At 38.8% G+C, this 19,805-nt stretch overlaps 1 protein-coding gene across 1 annotated transcript in view; it reads left to right on the forward strand.

Moving 5' to 3' along the window:
- The first annotated feature begins 552 nt into the window (after positions 1-552).
- The window catches only part of GREB1L (GREB1 like retinoic acid receptor coactivator), a 273,408-nt gene continuing 254,155 nt past the window's right edge, over positions 553-19,805 (forward strand). Inside the window, exon 1 of the mRNA XM_055126772.1 lies at positions 553-752. The gene's annotated coding sequence lies outside the window, so the exon portion shown is untranslated. The remainder of the gene's footprint in view (positions 753-19,805) is intronic.

The following is a 19,805-nucleotide window of genomic DNA, read 5'->3' on the forward strand; positions in this document are numbered from 1 at the left end:
GGGCGGAGGTTCCCTGGGTCCCTGCAGCTCGGGCCCCGCCGTGGCGAGTAAGCACCGTCCCCGGGCCGGGTCCGAGGGCTCGAGGCAGGGCGTGCCCCGGCTGGAGCTGAGGACGGGGCGCTGGCCCTGAGTGCCGGGCAGGTTTGGTTTTGCCGGTGTCCCGCCGCGGCGCCGTCGTCCTCAGGCAAAGGCCGCGAGTTTCTGCCCCGTCGTTGCCCGGGCCGAATCGCGCGTGGGGCCTTTCCGCGGCCGTCGGGGGGCGGCAGGGATGGTGCGAGGAGGCGAGCGCGGCGCGTGGAGGGAGAGGCGCTGGCGAGGACAGTTGTCCTTCGGCGGTGCGCAGAAACCCTCCAGTAGGGGGGTGCAGCCCGGCTTCCCCGAGCACCCCGACAGCCCCAGCGCGGCGGAGCCGGGCGATGGGGGCGTAGCTCCGGGGGGGGCCGTGGGGGAGCGCGGGGGAGCCCGGCAGGCCGGGGGGCGGGGGGCTCCGTGCGGCCGCGGTTCCGGGGAAGCGGGAGGGGCAGCACCTGAGGAATCCGCCTCCCGCCGCGGCGGCCCCCGCCTCGCTCCGCCCCGGGAAACCGCGCGCGGCCCGCGCCTGCCACAGAGACGCCAGCCGGCGGCGGCGCTAGCACCTCGGCCGGCGGCAGCGGCGAGCGGCCAGCGCGGCCGGGACCCGACTGGGGGTGGGGAGCCGATCCCCGGCCGAGCGCGGCCACCCCCGGGCCTCCGCCCTCGCGCCCCAGGGCCAGGTGAGTGGCGGCGGGGACCCGCGGCGCGGGGAGGCGGTGGGCGCGGGCCGCGCGCGGGGGCGGCTCTGAGGCGGCCAGGGCTGCCCTTCGGCGGGCGGCGGGCCCCTGCCGGCCGCGGGCTGCCCTCCTCGGGGGGGAGCGCGGCCAGTGGACGGTCCGCGCGCGCGCGTGTGAGAGCGCGTGTGTGTGCTCGCGCGCGTGTGTGGATGTGCGTGGATGTGTGCGTGTGTATGCGTGTGTGTGCGCTTGTGTGTGTGCGCGCGCGCGTGTGTGTCTGCGCGTGTATGTGTGTGCGCGTGTGTGTATGCGTGTGCGTGTATGTGCGTGTGTCTGCGCGTGTGTCTGCGCGTGTGTGTGCGTGCGTGTGCGTGTATGTGTGCGCGTGTGTCCCTGCGCGCGCGCACGGCTGTGGCGGGTGTGGCCAGGGTCGGACCTGCAGCCGTCCGGGTCCACCTCGCGGCGCCCGGCGCTGGCCCCTGAGGAGAGCCCGGCGGCGCGCGGCCGGAGGCCTGTCAGGCGCCTCTCTTCCCCGCCTTTGTGGCGAGGCCGCCCGAGCTGGGCGCTGCGCGGGCGGGGGCGGCAGGTAGCGCGGCCGGGATGCGGCGGGAGAAAGTTGGCAGCGTGGGGCTGCGGCAGGCCCGGGGCGCGGCGTGGGGCGCGGGGTGTCCGTGGGCGCGCTCCTCAGCGCCGCGTGTCACCTGGTCGCGAGCGCCCGCGCGTCGTCGGGCATCGAGTGTTTGGGCCGGTTTGCTTCCGTGAGTGGGTCGAGACAAAGAGTCCGCTTGACAGCGGGCGCGGACCGTGGGCACGGCCGGGGAGGTGTGTGCCCCAGGCGGCGTGGTCAGCCCCGCCTGCGAGCCTGGGAGAGGAACATCGCGGCGGTGGCATGCGGGGTGTTTCAGGGTTGCGAGTCATGTGTGGTCGCTGGGAATAATCGCAGTTCCCGGCCGAGGGGTCTCATCCCGCAGCAACTCGCGATCACGCTTTTTGCCTCTGGGCAGCCTGATTGCGAGGCCCTTATCTGCCGCCCAGGGCCTGCCGCCTCCTGCGGAGAAGCTAGAAACCAGATTTTAATTTCTCCCTTTCCCACCACTAGAGACACACCCCCACCCCTCCCATGGAGACGGGAAATTGAATGGAAATCTCATTTTCAAACCATGCCTTTTAAAGAACTTTTCCGTGAAAGGTCCTCCCCCCCCCCCCAAAAAAAAGGTTTTGAATAAAATGTTTGCTCCCTTTAAAAGCCTTTCTTTCCTCTGTCCAGTTTCTGGGGTTCTGCTTTGACTTATGGACCATTGGTTACTCCATAGCTCCCCCCTTCCCCCGAGACACTTCTATATCATTTGACAAATTAGAATACCGAAAACTTAGTCAAAGAAGAAAAAGTATTTTACTGGAAATATTGAGTAATAGAATTGAATATCTATGGGCATGTGCTTAAAAGTAGATTCTGAATAAATGAATATTGCAAAGTAAGATGCATAGGGTAAAAAATTTCAGCAGTGTGAATGAAGCCTCTTTCCTTCAGCCTTTGCCCCCAGTTTTCTCTGTAACTGAAACAATTTCTGATACATTCATTCTATAAACCTAGTAAAACGATTACCTGTTGAAACTAAGAATGAAAGTAACTGAATATAAGATTGAATTATATATCATTGATGATAGTTGTTATATATTTACTTATGATGATCTTAGAACCTTTTTTATTTGCCTTATGACAGATACTATTATAGTTGAAGATCAATTTTGAGGGCTAAAATTCTTAGAACAAGTATTCAGTGGAAAGTAGATCTCTTTAATTGCTATTTCCCTCCCATCATCACTTTCTCCTCCCTCCCTCCCTCCCTCCCTTCCTTCCTTCCTTCCTTTTCTTCTTTCTTTTCTTTCTCTCGCTCTCTTTCTTCCTCTTCCTCAACTTTTGACGAATGTTGTGTTGGTTTTGGGATGCCTTATGAAGCAGAGGATGAGAACTATATATAGTTTAATATGTGCTACAACCTATATCTTGAATGCATTGAAAGGACATGACACATGTATAGTTCTGGTGACATGACAATGTAAAAAATGTTTATGCTAAGGAAGAAATATGAAGGTCGAGTTTAAGGTATTAGGTCACATCTCTTAATTCCAGGGCCAGCTTTGCTTACAAACTAGCTAAGTAAAGTAACTTCTTAGCACTACTTTTGTTTCATCCTCAATTAAAAGAATTAAACTACTCAGCTTCTAAGAACCCTAATTCTAATATCATGTGATTATTTAGTAATAGTAAAATAGTAGCTTAGTTGGTTTCTTGAGACTAAGGAATACCCTGTTGGACCTGTGATTTTTAGATGGTGAAACAAGGAAGAAAGTTTACTGATGGTAGATTCATAATGAGAAGTTGAAGAACCTTTAAACCACATTTCTGCTCTTATAAGATTAACATCATAAGAAACCAGCCACTTTCCCACAAAATATCACTTTTTGTTGACTGGACCTCTGTATCAAGTTGTATGAGAGTAAATTTTCTTCATAGTTCACCGTGCCATATATATATATATGTATATATACATACACACACACACACACACACACACACACATATATATATATATATATATATATATATATATATATTGGCTTTTTGGGTCACACCGGCGATACTCAGGGCTGACTCTTGGCTCTTCACTCAGGAATTACTCCAGGCAGTGCTGGGGGTGGGGGGGGGGAACCATATGGGATGCTGGGAATCGAACCCAATTGGCCACGTACAAGGCAAACACCCTATCGCTCCAGCCTCTCACAGTGCCATATTTAGGGAAATTGCTGTTACCAAACTTTTAATATTTCCTTTGATAAAGTATAAGTAGTTTATTTACCAGTAGGGTGCCTGACATAACTTAATTAGTAACTGGAAAGCTTTTAGAATATGAATAACCCTTAAAACAGATATTTTACTTATCTTATAGGTTATGTTCTCCATATATCAATGTTATTTAAATGAAAAGCAGTCTCTACGTTTCCCCCCCTTTAATAGAGTGATTTATAATCAATATTACTGTGATCAAAATTTAGTGGAGTTTTATTAACCATTCTCTCAGACTTGGGTGCTGAAATTAGAAAGCTTCGTGAGCTCTAATCATGGTATCTTTTGGCTGCACATGGGTAATGAAGCCATACCCTCTGACTTGAGTACTTATATAGCCAAGGTAATTTAGACTACACAAAAGCATGCCCTTGTAAGTTCTAGAGTTCCAGTGGCCCTGATATTCCTGGCAAACACACACCCAACGTGGATAACAGCAACTCTTTGTGCTGCTGAGCCCCAGGAGGGCTCCCTATTGTGTACTCTTCCTTCCCTCCCATTCTTGACTGACCCGTGATAGTAACTCCTCCAAGTCCAGATGTGAAGCTCCCACAAGGACTCCTTCTTCTGCCTAACTCTGTATTTATCCCTTACCACACAGACCTTCAGCATATTTGCTTGTGTCATGCCTATGATAAATTCCCTATCTTTTCAAGGTTGTGGTTTCAGATTATATTTTTAGTTTTTCTCTATGTTCTGAGTGATTTCAGCAGCCTTTATAATAGAGGCTAGCCATGAATAGCGTAGATTAACAAACACAGAATCCGTTGATAAGTGTTTGTTGCTATGAACCTTATCTTGTATGATGTTTTCTCGTCCTGAGTAGGGTTCTGTTTCATGGTACCAGTTTGGAGGAACAAGCTCCAGTTGTGTCCTGGACTGACTGTGCTTGCCTATTTTACCAAGATTAGGAGTTAGGAAACATTTTTCTCTATCGTGTGTTTCTGGAGACATTCCTTAGCTCCTGCACCTTACTTTTCTTCTGTACAATAGGATTAAGCATTACTTCCCTATTTATCAATCTTTTGGACAGGACTGTTATAAAGATAAATAAAATAATAAATATGGTGGATATGCTGGTGTGGGGGAAGATTATAAATTTATATTATGTTATCAAAATAACACACTGTAGATATGCTTCCAGGAGTCTTTTTTATATCTTTTTGAGAAAACCACCTTTCAGTATGGAGCTGTATTTGAAAATTGAGTTTAGATGAAGATTCTTTGGACCCAAATCAGAAACTCTGGGAATGGGTCTTAGTAATCTGCATTTCAACAACTGATGCTAAACCACTGCTCTAGAAGTAAGAAATGTCACTAAGCACTTGAAAAGCTTTCTGTTGTAAGAGAGGGACAGACATAGAGGGACTGCACTCATTTGTGGAGTGTAGGGTAACATCACATGAGGCTGACACCCAAGGACAGTAGATACAAGGGCCAGAGGGATTGCCCCATAGCTGGAGACTGTTTCATGAGTGGAGGGGAGAAGACAGATGGAATAGAGAAGGGATCACTAAGAAAATGATGGCTGGAGGAACCAGTTGGGATGGGAGATGCATGCCGAAAGTAGATAATGGACCAAACCTGATGACTTCTCAGTGTCTGTATTGCAAGCCATAATGCCCCAAAGTAGAGAGAGAGTATGGGGAATACTATCTGCCATAGAGACGGGGGAGGGTGGGAAAGGGGAGGTATACCGGAGATATTGGTGGTGGGGAATGTGCACTGGTGGAGGGATGGGTGTTTGATCATTGTGAGATTGTAACCCAAATATGAAAGCTTGTAACTATCTCACGGTGTTTCAATAAAATTTAAAAAATTAATTAAAAAAAAGAAAAGCTTTCTGTTGTTTTGTGTTATTAGGTACTAAATAAACTGGAAATTGCCAAAAGATACTTTACATTTGCTAAGTATGGAATGCAAATTATTAATCAACTCCCTAAATCTTTCAAAATTTTATTTAGAGTTATAAATATTCAGCTGCTTTTAGAGACCAGGTAGAAAATTTTAGTCAGTGAAGCAGGACACCTGTAGTTTAGTAGGGATTGATGAATCCGATGAACAAATAAATCTTTTTATTTTTAAAGAAATCTTAAGGTGGAAGAATTTCTAGAGCTCCACTGATTTTTGTCCTTGGAAATAGGGTCAGTGTGGGCAGATCATTTGATATTTCAAGTGGTGCTGGATATTAATATTTTAATGAATTTAATAGCACCGTAGCACAGTCCTCCCGTTGTTCATCGATTTGCTTGAGCGGGCACCAATAACATCTCCATTGTGACACTTTTTGTTACTGTTTTTGGCATATCGAATATGCCATGGGTAGGTTGCCGGACTCTCCAAAAGGTACAGAGGAATCAAACCCAGATCGGCCGCATGCAAGGCAGACGTCCTACCCTCTGTGCTGTCACTCCAGTCCAATGAATTTAATAAAAAATAAATTTAAATTTTGGAAAGAGAACATAAGGACTCAGTAAAGCATATGTAGAAGGCAAATAGCTTCCAACCTCTCAGCTAATTAACATTGATAAAAATTTGCATTCAGGTGAGTGTGATATCAAAAGAAACATCCCTCTTGAACATAACTAATAGCCAAATAAATTTGTAATGGTGTAAAGAAGTGGTTATTTGACCTGAGAGATAGTACAGGCAAGGAGCTTGTTGACTTAGGTTTGATCCCAGATACTGCATCTGATCCCCTTGCACTGCCAGGAGTGATTCTTGAGCACAGGGCTAGAAAGCCCTGAGGACTGTTGGGTGTACCCTCCAACTCAAATGCTGTGCAAGCAGAGTGAAGTCAAATAATTTACCACTTTACTTTTTCTTTTTTTTTTTCTTTTGTCATACCCAACAATACTCATGGGTTACTTCTGGCTTTACACTCAAAAATTACTCGTGGCAGTGCTTGGGGGACCAATGGGTTGCTGGGAATTGAGCCCAGGTTGGTCACATGCAAAGCAAGTGCCTTACCTGCTGCACTGTCTTTTAGCCCAGTTTCTGAAGAGCAATTTGACATCACGTAATCTTGACTTTAACTGTTAATATCTGGCCTATTATATTAGTCTCTCCTATGTTTTTAGAGAAATAATTGAAAATGGTAAGTCATATGTGGCAATTTAAAATTAAATATGAAAGCAAAGATTCTTATTTTTTGTGCACTGGTCACATTTCAGCTGCTTAGCGACTGCATATGGCAGGAGTCTTTGGACTGTGATGAAACAGTACTTGTGTTTCATTGGAGAAAGGTCTGAACTAAGTTCTTTGAGTCAAAAATTTTCCTAAGGACTGAAGCAATAGTAAAGTGGGTGCTTGCTTGTATCCAGCCAATCCAGGTTCAGTCCCCAGCATGGTTCCCAGGCCCCACCAGGAGTGATTCCTGAGTGCAGAAGCCAGGTGTAACCTCTGAGCATGGCTGGGTGTGGCCCAAATACCAAAACAAAATTTTTTTCCTGATAGGCCATGGGAAAGTAGTGGTGGGATCTTGAAACACTGGTGGAGGGATTCATGTAATATCCTATCAAATAGCAACTTCATTACTATTGTGAACAATGATACCTCAATTAAAGATTAAAATGAATAAAATAGCTATAAAAATATGCATTAAGTTATATGAGGGTTTTATTTTGGTTGGGGGTGTGTGTGCTGGGTTATACCCCGCTGTACTTAGGGCCTACTCCTGACTCTGTTCAGGGATTACTCCTGGCTGGTCTTGGGGAGACCTTATGTAGTGCCAGGGGTTGACCCAGACTCAAGTGCTCGAGTCAGCCATGTGTATAGCAAGTGCCTTAACTCTTGTACCATTTCCCTGGGCCCTTAAATTATGTGAGTTTTGCATAAAAATAAGTTTTTAGCAAATGTTATTATGATTATGAATAAAAATGGTGTTTCTAATATACAAAATTTTCCCTGAAAGGAATTTACTAAAAAAGAAATAATTAGATAAATTAACAAAGGCATATACAAAAATATCATCTGAAATATTTATGAGTAAAAATAAAAACAACCAAAACTAGTTCTTTTAAAAATTAAGCTGCAGTAACTTTCCAGAATAGATGTACTGCTAACTGAAAATGTTGTTTTTGAAGGTTATTTCTTTAGTTTAAGTACTTTAGAGATTAGAGGACTTGTTTTTCTATCCTGTTAAATGTACATATCACGAAAACTTTTTGTTTAAGCTACAGCTCTTCTCATATAGTGGAGTTGTTTGACTTGCACTAAAAAACCAACAGAGATTCTTGGCAACTCCATCTGCATCACTATCACCTTGTGTTCATGTTAGAAATTTAGACTCTCAACCCCAATCTGGACCTTTAATAAAAGACTCTGGCAGGGCACAGAAATCTGTATATTAGTAAGCTCTCTGTATATTGGCTATATCTGCCTCCTTTAAGTGAATGTCTTAACCTTCTTTTTGTTTTGTTTTTTTGCCAAATGAAATTTCCTTCAACTCTCACTGTTGTAGTCTAGTGAAGACATTGACAGATGTCCTTGTCATCTTAGGACTCAACCAATAAGCAAAAGAAAAATTAAAGTAGGAAGCACTAAAGAGGAAAATGAAGCAGAAGAGAAATTAGAAAATAGGGTTGCTATTCTGAAATTTACCCCCGCAACTCTAGTTCTCATTAAGTAGTGAAACCTGAGTGAAGACCTAAAGGCTGCTAGAAATGGAACCTTTGGAGAGTTTAAGAAGAGGAACTTTTTGCTTGTCGTGATAAGGGAAACTCGGGGGTCAATGGCACTGAACTGGAGAGGCAAGTGAGGGAGAGAGTGGGGATTAAGTCAGAGGGGTAAACTAGATCTTTTAATGTCAAAATTCTTTGTTCTCTCTAGTGTACCACACTCCTCGAATTCTTTGGTTAATCAGTTTGTAAAGAGATAATGCATCCTTAAATTCACTTTTTCAACATGATCTGTCAACCCCTGCATTATTTGCCTGGGGCTCTTGTTAAATGCATATTATTGCTTGCTTAATATAAAACTCAACTGAATATAAGAGTTTCTGTGGTGGGATCCTTAAATGTGCATTTCAGTAATATTTCCAGTTGGGTTTTTAAAAAGTTTTAGAGCCATTCATAACATTTATCATTATGTGAGTGTAATTGTTTTGTTTCGCTATTCTATAGATTGAGTTGGGTCTCAGGCACGTAAGGTTGCACTTTACTTTAGAGCCTCATCCCTGCCCTAAATTTAATTATTATAGGTATTATAGGTCTGTGAAGAGGAATGATGTGAAAAAAGGTGTAGTTTATATAATATCTCATTTATGTCATAATTTTAAACCAATTATATTAACATTCTTACAGTTAAGTATATATACATGTACATTGGAGTATTCAAGAAACTATAATACTATTATCATTATTCTTTATTTGGGGGAGTAGCCTTGGCCGCACTCAGTTGTATTCAGAGCTTACTTCTGGCTCTGTGCCCAGGGTTCACTCCTGGTAATGCCCGCTGAACTATTTCTCCCACCCCATTATTCTTATTCTTGTAGGAAGAGTAGGAGAACACTTTTAACTCGAGAATTTTGTCTCTCCCATTATCCAATTTATTTTGTGTTTTGGAAAGGATAAATTGGATTTTTTCACCATTTATACTCTTTTTTTTATCTTTAACTTATTTCTTTTTTTCCTACTTTCCTTGAAATCTAATCATTCTAATTAAACATTTTGATACTCATTCTTTAATGCAGCTCTCATGATTTCAAACATGCACTGAGGTCTTGGAGCATATCACCTTACATAACTAAGAAGGACTATGATATTGACTTTCCAAAGTCCTGCATGCTTTCTGTTTTATCACATTGTTCCTCTATATCTTCTCATTATTTAAATTACTGTTAATATAGAAAAATCATAGTTCAAGAATTTTTTATTTTCAAAAATATTGAACTTTTAACATTTAGAGAAAAACTTTTTGAACACAGAAAAGTTGGGTTTAGGGCTGATGTGGGCAGGGCACGTGCCTTGAACATGACTGACCTGGGTTCCATCCCTGGCATCCCATTTGCCCTCTGCAGCGTACCAGGAGTGAACCCTGAGTGAAAATCCAGGAGTAAGCCGTGAACTGCTGGCTGTGGACTCCAAAAATCCAAAATTGGGTTTGGCATCAGACCTGGCAGTGCTTAGGACTTACTCTTGTGTCAGTGCTCAGGGATCACTCCTGACTATACTAAGGGGACCATATGTGGTGCCAAGGATCAACCTTGGTCAGGTACAAAAGTAAGCTCCTGATCACTGTATTATCTCTCTGACCTTCAGAGAAACACTTTTTAAAATTCAAGTTTAAAATTTTAGTCAAAATGAGAATGATATAAAAAAGAAAAACATCAGTTATGATCCCATGACCCTCAGAAAATGAGCAATTTTCCCTGTGATTATTCATGTATCTATATGCACTAATGTTTATACATATTAGTGATATTTCTCTAGTATTTACAAAATCTTTTGGTAATTTTGTCTCTCAGGCCTTTGAACCGGTTTACTTGACTCTACTTTTCTTTCTCCTCACCTATTTTTTATACATGCTTTCTAAAATAGAAACATAAATGTCTGTAAGGAAGTTCTCAAACTATGATATGTAAACCGAATACTACAGAGTATTATAGAAGTTTAGAATAGGAAAAAGTGTGTGTTTTGTATATTTTATAAAGCAAATAAATAAAACTGAATGTATATAAACTGAATGCTACAGAATAGCATAGAAATACTATATAGTATAGATACAGAATATTATAGAAATATTATAGAATAGTATGGAAATTTAAAATGAGAGAAAAGTACAGTATCGTATATATTTTCATAAAGCAAATAAGTAAAACTAAATGAAAGCAGTGGTTCTTCAGCTTTATCACACACGAAAGAGACCTGGATACTCCTAAGGCTTTGAATCTGTATTTAAATAATATATCCAGCTGTTTTTTGAAGTAACCCATAGTTCATCAAACACTGTGTTAAATAACAGGTATGTTTTGCAAGGTTTTCTAGAACAATAATGTCCAACCTGGTGAAGGGTTCATCCTCTGAGGTGTGTAGAAACTACTTTGCTCTAGTTTCATACACTTATGTTTCGATTTCAGAAAGCATTTGTCTGAATATTAGAACGTAAGCCTTTTTAGAGGAGGCACTATGGCATTCTTCAGCCTGAATTTTCCAAAATATTTAATATAATATCTGGTACACAGTATGTACACCGTATTAAATAACTACATTCTCAAAATTGACTCTACTCTGAAGTTGGCATTTTTTGCTGAAAAATCATAATGCCACCTAAAGTATTAGAGATGGAAGATGGATGAAGGTAAAGGTTTTTCCATGATACTTTCCTTCAATTTCATTTTTTGAGAATAAACCTGAAAATCCTGGCTAAAGTTATAACAAATACTAGATGAAAGTGTCCCCTGTAAGGTTTAGATTTGTTCCATTTGAATTGAAAAACTGTCTCTATCTTTTCCTCCATTGCTTATGATTGTTATTGTTACAGTGACTGGGGTTCACGCACACACACACTCACACACACACACTTTTGTGGTGCTCACACACTTAGTTATTTGCATGATGCTCAGCTATGGTGGTTATGTGAGTGGAGGTAGGGTTGCAGGTATTTAATTGTGTTTCTTGTACTTATGCTTTCCAGGAGCTTATGGTTTAGGTGCTCATACCTATGTTCCCACCTTTGCATTTGTGCCTACACTTATTAAAAGTGCTTGTACACTTTTAATACAGTGTTCACTCATTTTGCAGCCTTTGTTGTACTGCCTGAGATCTCAAGAAGCAGTGCTGTCTGGACTGCACATGGGGCATGCAGTGTGGCACTGGAGCTCAAGATCACAGACTCATTCTTGCAAGGCAGAAACTTTATTTCATTTTTAAATTTTTGGGTTTTGGGCCACACACAGATGTGTTCAGAGCTGACTCATGTTTCTGCATTTAGGGATCACTCCTGAAAAACTCCGGGGAATATAAAGGATGCGAGGGATCAAACCCAACCCAACGTTATACTCTCCTGTGTGTGTGTTTGTGTGTGTGTGTGTGTGTGTGTGTGTGTGATATTAGGTGTCATATGCTATTTTTGGTCAATAGATGTACAGGAGATGTCTGGTATAGGAGATGTTGGGTAGGATTAAATGGACTATCTGCACAAACTACTGAAGCTCTGTGGAGTCTGCAAGTGGAGTGTATTTTGGATGTTCTAAATGTTTGAGGGTTTTGTCATCATAAAGACTCCTTCAGTCAGTGGTATTTCTTATCTCCACTCCTGCCTCTTGAACAGGAAATATGATGGAGTAGTGTAATATACTGCATAGTTGGACATCTAGATTTCAGAGAAATAAAGAGTATATGTCAGAGAAAGTGTAAAAACATGATTTTAATTAAAAAATAAAATGTCTTTATTATTCATATAGACTTCTATGTGTAATTCTTTCCTGATATTTGTAATTATTTTATAATAAAATTAATTATTTAGTGTAATAACTTATGTAATAAAAATTAATGTATACTATCTCAGGTATTACATACGTATACTTTTTAATTCTCACAACAGGCTTATAAATAAGCATCATGATTCTCACTTTTACAAATTTTATAAAACTGTATCAATGTATCATAGTCATTCCGTTGCTCATCGATTTGCTTGAGCAGGCACCAGTAATGTCGCCATTGTGAGACTTGTTTTTCTGTTTTTCGCATATCGAATACACTGCGGGTAGCTTGCCAGGCTTTGCCGTGCGGGCGGGATACTCTTAGTAGCTTGCCGGGCTCTCCTAAGGAATCAAACCCGGTTGGCCTCGTTCAAGGCAAACACCCTACCTGCTGTGCTATCGCTCCAGCCCAAATTAATAAAATTTTAGCACATTTTACGTGAGCATATAGGTAATAAAGTCAAAATTTTAGCCTTCTGAATTCAGATACTCTCAGGGATGTGCTTATAACTGGATCTGGATGTCGGGAATTATATTCTATAAATTTGTTGTTGTTGTTTTAAGCCATGTTCTGTAGTGCTTAGGGCTTTCTCTCACTCTGTGCTTAGGTCACTTCCAATAGTGCTTGAAGTATGTGGTGCCAGGGATTGAACTGGGGTCAGTCACATACAAAGCAAAGCACCTTAACCTCTCCCAGGCTCTAGTTCTTTGTTTTATATTATAAAGCTAACTGTGGTAAATGTTGCTGTTCTTGCTGAAAAGCAAATGTAGATAGGTGCTAAGGGAGTATAATAACTCCTTCATATTACTTAGTGCCTTCTACTTTGGAAACAGACTAAGATACAAGGCTGTATTTTAGTTGCTAAGCAATGAAATGAGGTTAAAGTATTGGATATATTTACAATTCTTTTGTTCTGGGGCTATACCCACTTGTGTTCAGGGACTGCTCCCAGATTGGTGATGGGGATGGAGACTTGTGGAGTCTTTCACTCTCCAATCTTGAATCGAAATTCCATAACTAGAGTATGTAGAGACTGTGACTCTCCAATCTTGAATGGAAGTTCCATAACTAGAAGTATTATGCAGGAGCCAGAGTGATAGTATAGTGGGTTGGGCGTTTGCCTTGCACGAGACTGACCTGGGTTCAATCCCTGGCATATGGTCCCCTGAGCACTGCTGGGGGTAATTTCTGAGTGCAGAGCTAGGACTAACCCCTGAGCATTGCCAGGTATGTGACCCAAAAACATTTTTTTAAAGAAGTATTATTTCTCTTTCTTCACTACTCTATCTTCAGCTCCCAGAATAAGTACAGAGTTGTACCCCAATAAATATTTGTTAATGAATGATAACCTCTGTAGGGATTCATTAGCTTTCATCCATGCTTTAGGTTCTGAATTTCTTCAACTGTAATCACTGACTGCAAGGAAGTTGGGGCACCATAAACTTACCACTTCTGGAAATACCAAGATGAATCAATCTCTTTTGAAAGCTAGGTCAGTAGCTTTATCTTTTGAGTAAAGGATGCTAATAAAGAAAAATAAAGCTAAAACAAATCTGTGGCAGAGGTGAAGTTATGATGTATTTAATTTTTTCTTTTTAATTTTACAAAATTATGTTTTCATAGTTTTTCAGTTTATCATTTAATGTACTTACATAAACTAGATAATAAAGGCTTCAAATTTATCAATAAGTATCCTACTTAATTTTAAAAAAGATTGAAAATCATGTTTCTAGGATAATGCTACACAGTGAAATAAAACATGGAATTGACAGTTTGGAAAACAGTGTTTTGAAAAATGTGGCAAATCTCTTGTACTGTGTAAAAGTTACAATTCATATTGCTCATTGGATTTAAACTTGATAACCAGTCTTCCAAAATGAAACAGTGGATTTTCTTTAGGTAGTGTTACATGGGAGATTACCATACATCTGTATGGTGTTTACCATTGGAAGTTAGAACTTCTGTATTGCAAACAGATACCATTGTTCTCTTTTAGATTAAAGTTTGTGTTTAACCTTGACTGATTTTTTAAGGTTTTCAAGAAATAATCAGGAACATCATTATATCAAAATTGCCTTTCAGTTTTGTTGGGATAGCAAGTAATTACTATATCAAATACATTTATCTCCCTTTTTAAAAATTTATCTCTTTCTTAAAGATAATTTTTCTCTTCATAATTTTCCTACTGAGCAAGAACTCTATTATCTAAAAGGACTAATAGAATTCTCCATGAGGCAGAAAATTAACAATACAATAGTCAATATTTTTTTTTCTTTTTGGATCACACCCGGAGGCGATGCAGAGGGGTTACTCCTGGCTCTGTACTCAGGAATCAACTCTGGCGGTGCTCAGGGGACTATATGAGATGCTGGGAGTCGAACCTGGGTCAGCAGCATGCAAGATGAACGCCCTACCCGCTGTGCTATTGCCCTAGCCCCCAACTTTTTAAATCAAATACCTATAATAAGAATAGTACTGTGAACAATGACAAAAGAAAATAAATATTTATTTCTAATCTTGGCTAAGCCTGCAATCTAGTTGTAGAATAGTTGTGACATTGTATAGAAATTAGCAGTCATGTTGGTCTATAAACATTGATTATCATTTTTCCCCATTTGTACAGGGGTAACACTATATTAAATATATAAGGTCTTATCTACATGGATTTGATTATAGTAACTGATATTCTCTAAATTAAATAAAAATAGTGGGGCTGGAGCAATAGCACAGCGGGTAGGGCGTTTGCCTTGCACGCGGCCGACCCCGGTTCGATTCCCAGCATCCCATATGGTCCCCTGAGCACCGCCAGGAGTAACTCCTGAGTGCAAAGCCAGGAGGTAACCCCTGTGCATTGCTGGGTATGACCCAAAAAGCAAAATAAATAAATAAATAAATAAAAATAGTTGTAGTTTTCTCAGTTGTAGTTTTCTCATAGCTAAATTTATTTTAAGCCATCAAATCACTACTACTAATGTAGTTAGAGCTTTATGTAACATAATATATAAAGGCATTATTTGTTCCCTTGCCATATACCAAAAATTATAAAAACATTAATTGAATTGATATCAAATGGAGATGTAATGTCCATTTCATTTTTAGATAAGAGAACATTTTAAACTTTGATTATGAACCATTGAAAGTAAACTTTGAAGCAAAGTAGGTGATGTGAAGGGAATCATGGTATGTCTTCAGTTTTTAGTGACATTTTGATGAATGTTAATGTGTCTATAAATAAAACCCAAACTGTGGCATGAATATTTTAAGAGGGGCTTGAAAATTGGATCATTATTCAAATCATATCCTATTTTCAGTTTTATAATACATGAATTAGTGTACTTATTAATAAATTCTGTGATGTTCTTTTTGACAATTTTATTTATTTATTTATTTTTTCTTTTTGGGTCACACCCGGCAATGCACAGGGGTCATTCCTGGCTCATGCACTCAGGAATTACCCCTGGCGGTGCTCAGGGGACCATATGGGATGCTGGGATTCGAACCCGGGTCGGCCGCTTGCAAGGCAAACGCCCTACCCGCTGTGCTATCACTCCAGCCCCTCTTTTTGACAATTTTAAAGCATGAGAAATGATCATTTAGTGAGTAAGTAAATCTTATTGTAACCTTACGCTGTTTTAAAAAGTATCAGTAATTAATATATTAATAATCTACTATTATTATATAACTGTATTACTATTTATAGACATTACTAGTCTACTATTGCATATGGATTATATAAAGAAGTAACAAACATTTGAAGCATAGGTTATAAAGTATTTTTTCATAAATATTATACATGCTTTTAAAATTTGAATTATCAGCAATTTCTTATCTGTGAAATTTATGTACACTTTAATTTGATCCCTGATATGTTTTTTACTATGTGTATTAAAATGTATCATATTTAACATTAATATGTTGTCTTCTTGAATCAAATTTTCCTGGAATGGAATTAATTTTTCTATTTGATTTTTGCACCAACAAGAAAGAAAGACACATGTTAAAAGAAAAAAAGAAAGACTTAAAGAATAACTGAAACTCTGATAATTTAATAATCATTAGTAAAGTAGCATAGCAATATGTAACTGTATATACTATTAATATCATTGATATATTACTAACATATTTATTATGTTACTATATAGTAATAGTTAACTAACTTTAAACTATGCTTCATTTGTATTAAGACTTGATAAAGATAATCAAAATTTAATCTACTAAATTCTAATACATTTATGTAATTTTTTGTTGGTATAATTTTTGCTTAGTCTTATTTAAATGCTAGTCTTCTAGAAACTTATATGCATGAGAGGGCTGATCTGAATTCACTTTTGTTAGAATTCTACTTTGATTTGTTTAGAGATACTTTTAGAAAAATTTTTACATTAAGTTAAAGTGTTAGCATGTAAATCCTATTGCAATGATGTATAATTAAAATTGACTGATTAAAAACTGTGTAGTCACAAAGTTCACTGGCCTAAGAATTAGAGATTTAAATCTCTGAAAGCACTAATGTGTGTGGGATGGTTATGATAGTCCAGCTGCCTTTGTGAGTGTTTCATTTAAATGTAAATTTATCTTAAAGATTCTAAAGATGAGCTCAGAAGGTAGAGAATTTTAATTTGAATAGATTTTTTTCTTTTTTCATGAATACAGAAATAAATCCCTACTTTACACTAAAAAAAAAAGCAACTGTTAAACAGTCAGTACTGCTAACTCCCTTATTTTAAAGGTTCGTAGTGATTATTAATTTTTCTCAGATGCAGTTTTTCCTAGATAATATAATTGCATTAAAGGAACTACATTTATATGCTACGAAAGTACATATAAGAATTTAAAACAGGTTCCAATTTAATGGTAAGTAATATATAGTACTCTGTAGAGGAAAAAACTTGCTATACAAAAAAAATGATAGGTTGTATAAATGCTTTACGAACAATATAGATGAGATGATTTAAAAATAGCACAAAACCACTGAAGTTAACAGGAACACATTAATATATCACCTCAATATTGTGAGTATATTTAAGCTATTTTTTAAGTCTACTTCAACCTTAGTCTGATATTGTCATTATAACTCAATTCTAGGAAACACTTTTGAAGGAAAGGTCTTGAGATGCTTCTACTTACAAGTTAAGATATAAGGCTCTGTTAATTTGACATACTTTTGTATTTGCTTGTGGAAAGCCACCATGAATGGGCTCTTAAGGGAAGTTACATTGTGTTGTCTTCAGCAGTTTTTTCTACTTCCCTACAATAAAACAGGCCGTTTGTGTGAGCTGCTCTTGATTGCATATTTTAGATTCATTTTTTTTTTCTTTAGCCATTGCATTACCAGCCTGTGATTATCTTGTGTAAAACAAACAAACAAATAGACAAAAACCTCTTTGATCTATCCTAACCTTTCTATATGTAAATTTTGGAAAAGTGACTCTGTTGCATGCCAACAAAATGTACTCCTGCATTGACACTTCCAAAGTAATTATAAAAAGGATTATAAAGTTTGCTAAAGGATCGTTATTTGTTGGCTGATAAAATTTGCTTGGGCTTGCTACTTAAATGTAAATATTTCCCAGGCAGCCACTATGAAGTCAAGGATTTTCTTCAAAGAAAAGAACTCTTCTTAACTCTAGCTTTATTTTATACAATTAGGAAAGGTAAAAAAGTGTTTTCTCAAAATTTTTATTGACAAGTCTTTAATTTTTATTTATGCCACTCTTTAACATGCATGCATGCATGTGCTTAAAGATTTTAAGTCATATTTTACTTTAATTTTTCCAGTTCAGAATTTAAAACTAATCTTTACATTACCCTGATAGGGACGTGAAATATGCATTTGAAGTAGTATCCTAAACTAGAGATTCTGTGATACAGTCAACTCAGGAATTATATTTGTTGATAGGTTGTCATTGGTAATTGAAAAAAGTATTTCTAAATTACAAACTACATGATTCTTTGCAAGGTGATGCCCCAATGAAGTTAACCTGTAAGAAATACATGTAATAAATTATTTTTCTCTGGGTTCGTTTCTATTTTGTGTCATGGTTTGAGAAAAAACAATAAGTGAAAGCAGATTACTATGACTATTTTTAATTATTCCACCTGGCAAAACTTCATGTTATGCCTAAGAATCAGAGATTTTTTTTTTAAATAACTGCTGCATAGCACAGTTTTTATTAACATTTTATAAGGAGACTTTGTTTTAGTAGATGAGATAGTATTTGAAGTGGGGCTGATCTATACCTCACACTCAGGGTTATCACCTGGTAACCAAAAATGCTATCTGAATCTATTTTTGTAGTGTCAGGGAGGTGGGGGATGGGGAGAATGAAACTTGAATCAGTGACCATCTGGCCCAGATTTGGCTGATTTCCTGTGCACTGCCCTTTGTTTCATCCAGACAATGGATTGTTCCTTTTACAGATAAGGGCTCTGTTGATGACTTTGTGCTGAATCAGCAGATTTGTGATTTCAAGCATAGTCTCATTTTGAGGCCTTTCTGTTGTTCTGATATCACTATCTTTGTGTTTATTATAAAAATATTCTTGTGTTTCTTTTACATAGTTTAATAGAGTTTGCAGATAAATTGAATAAAGTAATTGGGAATGTAGCTTTCTGGTTTGATAATACTTATCTCAAATACTGAAGTTTTCCTGGCCCTCAGTTTCCAAAATTAGTATCTCCCTAATTGAAATTTTTGATGAATCTTTATGTAAATTCTTCTCTTTGTCTGAACTTGAATTTTGATGACTTAAACCTTAAACCTTTTGTGTTTTGAATTTAATGTTATCTTAACTCTAGATTAGGCCTTTATAATGTGGTTATCTGTAACATCTGTTGACTTATATCTGTAAATTACATTTTAGGGTGAAAGAACTATTGTACTTACTTTGAAAACTACTTAATCATCATGAGAATTAAAAAAAAATGCTTATTGACTAAAAGTAGAGAAATTTTTCACCAAGTATTCTTAAGTTAGCTAACTATCAATTCTTATAGGTCAGAATCTGTAGATATTACTATATGGTTAAATATCACTTTTCCAGAAGATGAGAAAATCTTAGTGCTACTATTTTGCCATGTGGTCAAGAAATATAAAAACAGAATTTTTTGGTTCTTAAATTATTGGGGAGTTTGGGCAGGGTTTAATTCATTTTCTCTTTATTATTATTTTTTAACCATCAAATTACTCGTTAGTCCTCCAGTACAGAATTTTTTTCATACAACTTTTTCTAAGACTTCTTATCAATGTAAAATCAAGCATCTGGTGAAATTGCACTGTTTTGAGATATAATCTGTAAACCTTTTGGGAGATAAAGGCATATTCTGTAAATAGACTCAAGGGGACTGATCATAAGAAAAAAACTGCTTAGTAGTTCATTGGGATCTAATTATGTAGCAGATGGGACCACACAGCACAGTTCACTGTCATTTGATATAATTAATTTTAGCTTTATGAGCGAGCAGTGAAAGTGAATGGCAACTAATGGCACAAAATCTTAGCTTGCATCTATATAGAACATTCCCTATCTATCTATCTATCTATCTATCTATCTATCTATCTATCTATCTATCTATCTTGTTTCCTTTTTAAATCTTTTTTGAAGTGCTTGCTCTATTTAATGCTAGCAGAATCTCAGGACTGAGGAAGTTACAAATGTTAATTGGAATAAAATACTCAGATTTAAAGAGCTGGTTAGTTAAATCATTGAATAGGCAGAGTTGAAAAGAAGCAAAGACTACAACATCAAGACAAGTTCTGTATTATTTGGAGTCTCCCACCCACTG

This window comes from Sorex araneus, chromosome 2 (genome assembly GCF_027595985.1).
Source record: "Sorex araneus isolate mSorAra2 chromosome 2, mSorAra2.pri, whole genome shotgun sequence".
NCBI lineage: Eukaryota > Metazoa > Chordata > Mammalia > Eulipotyphla > Soricidae > Sorex > Sorex araneus.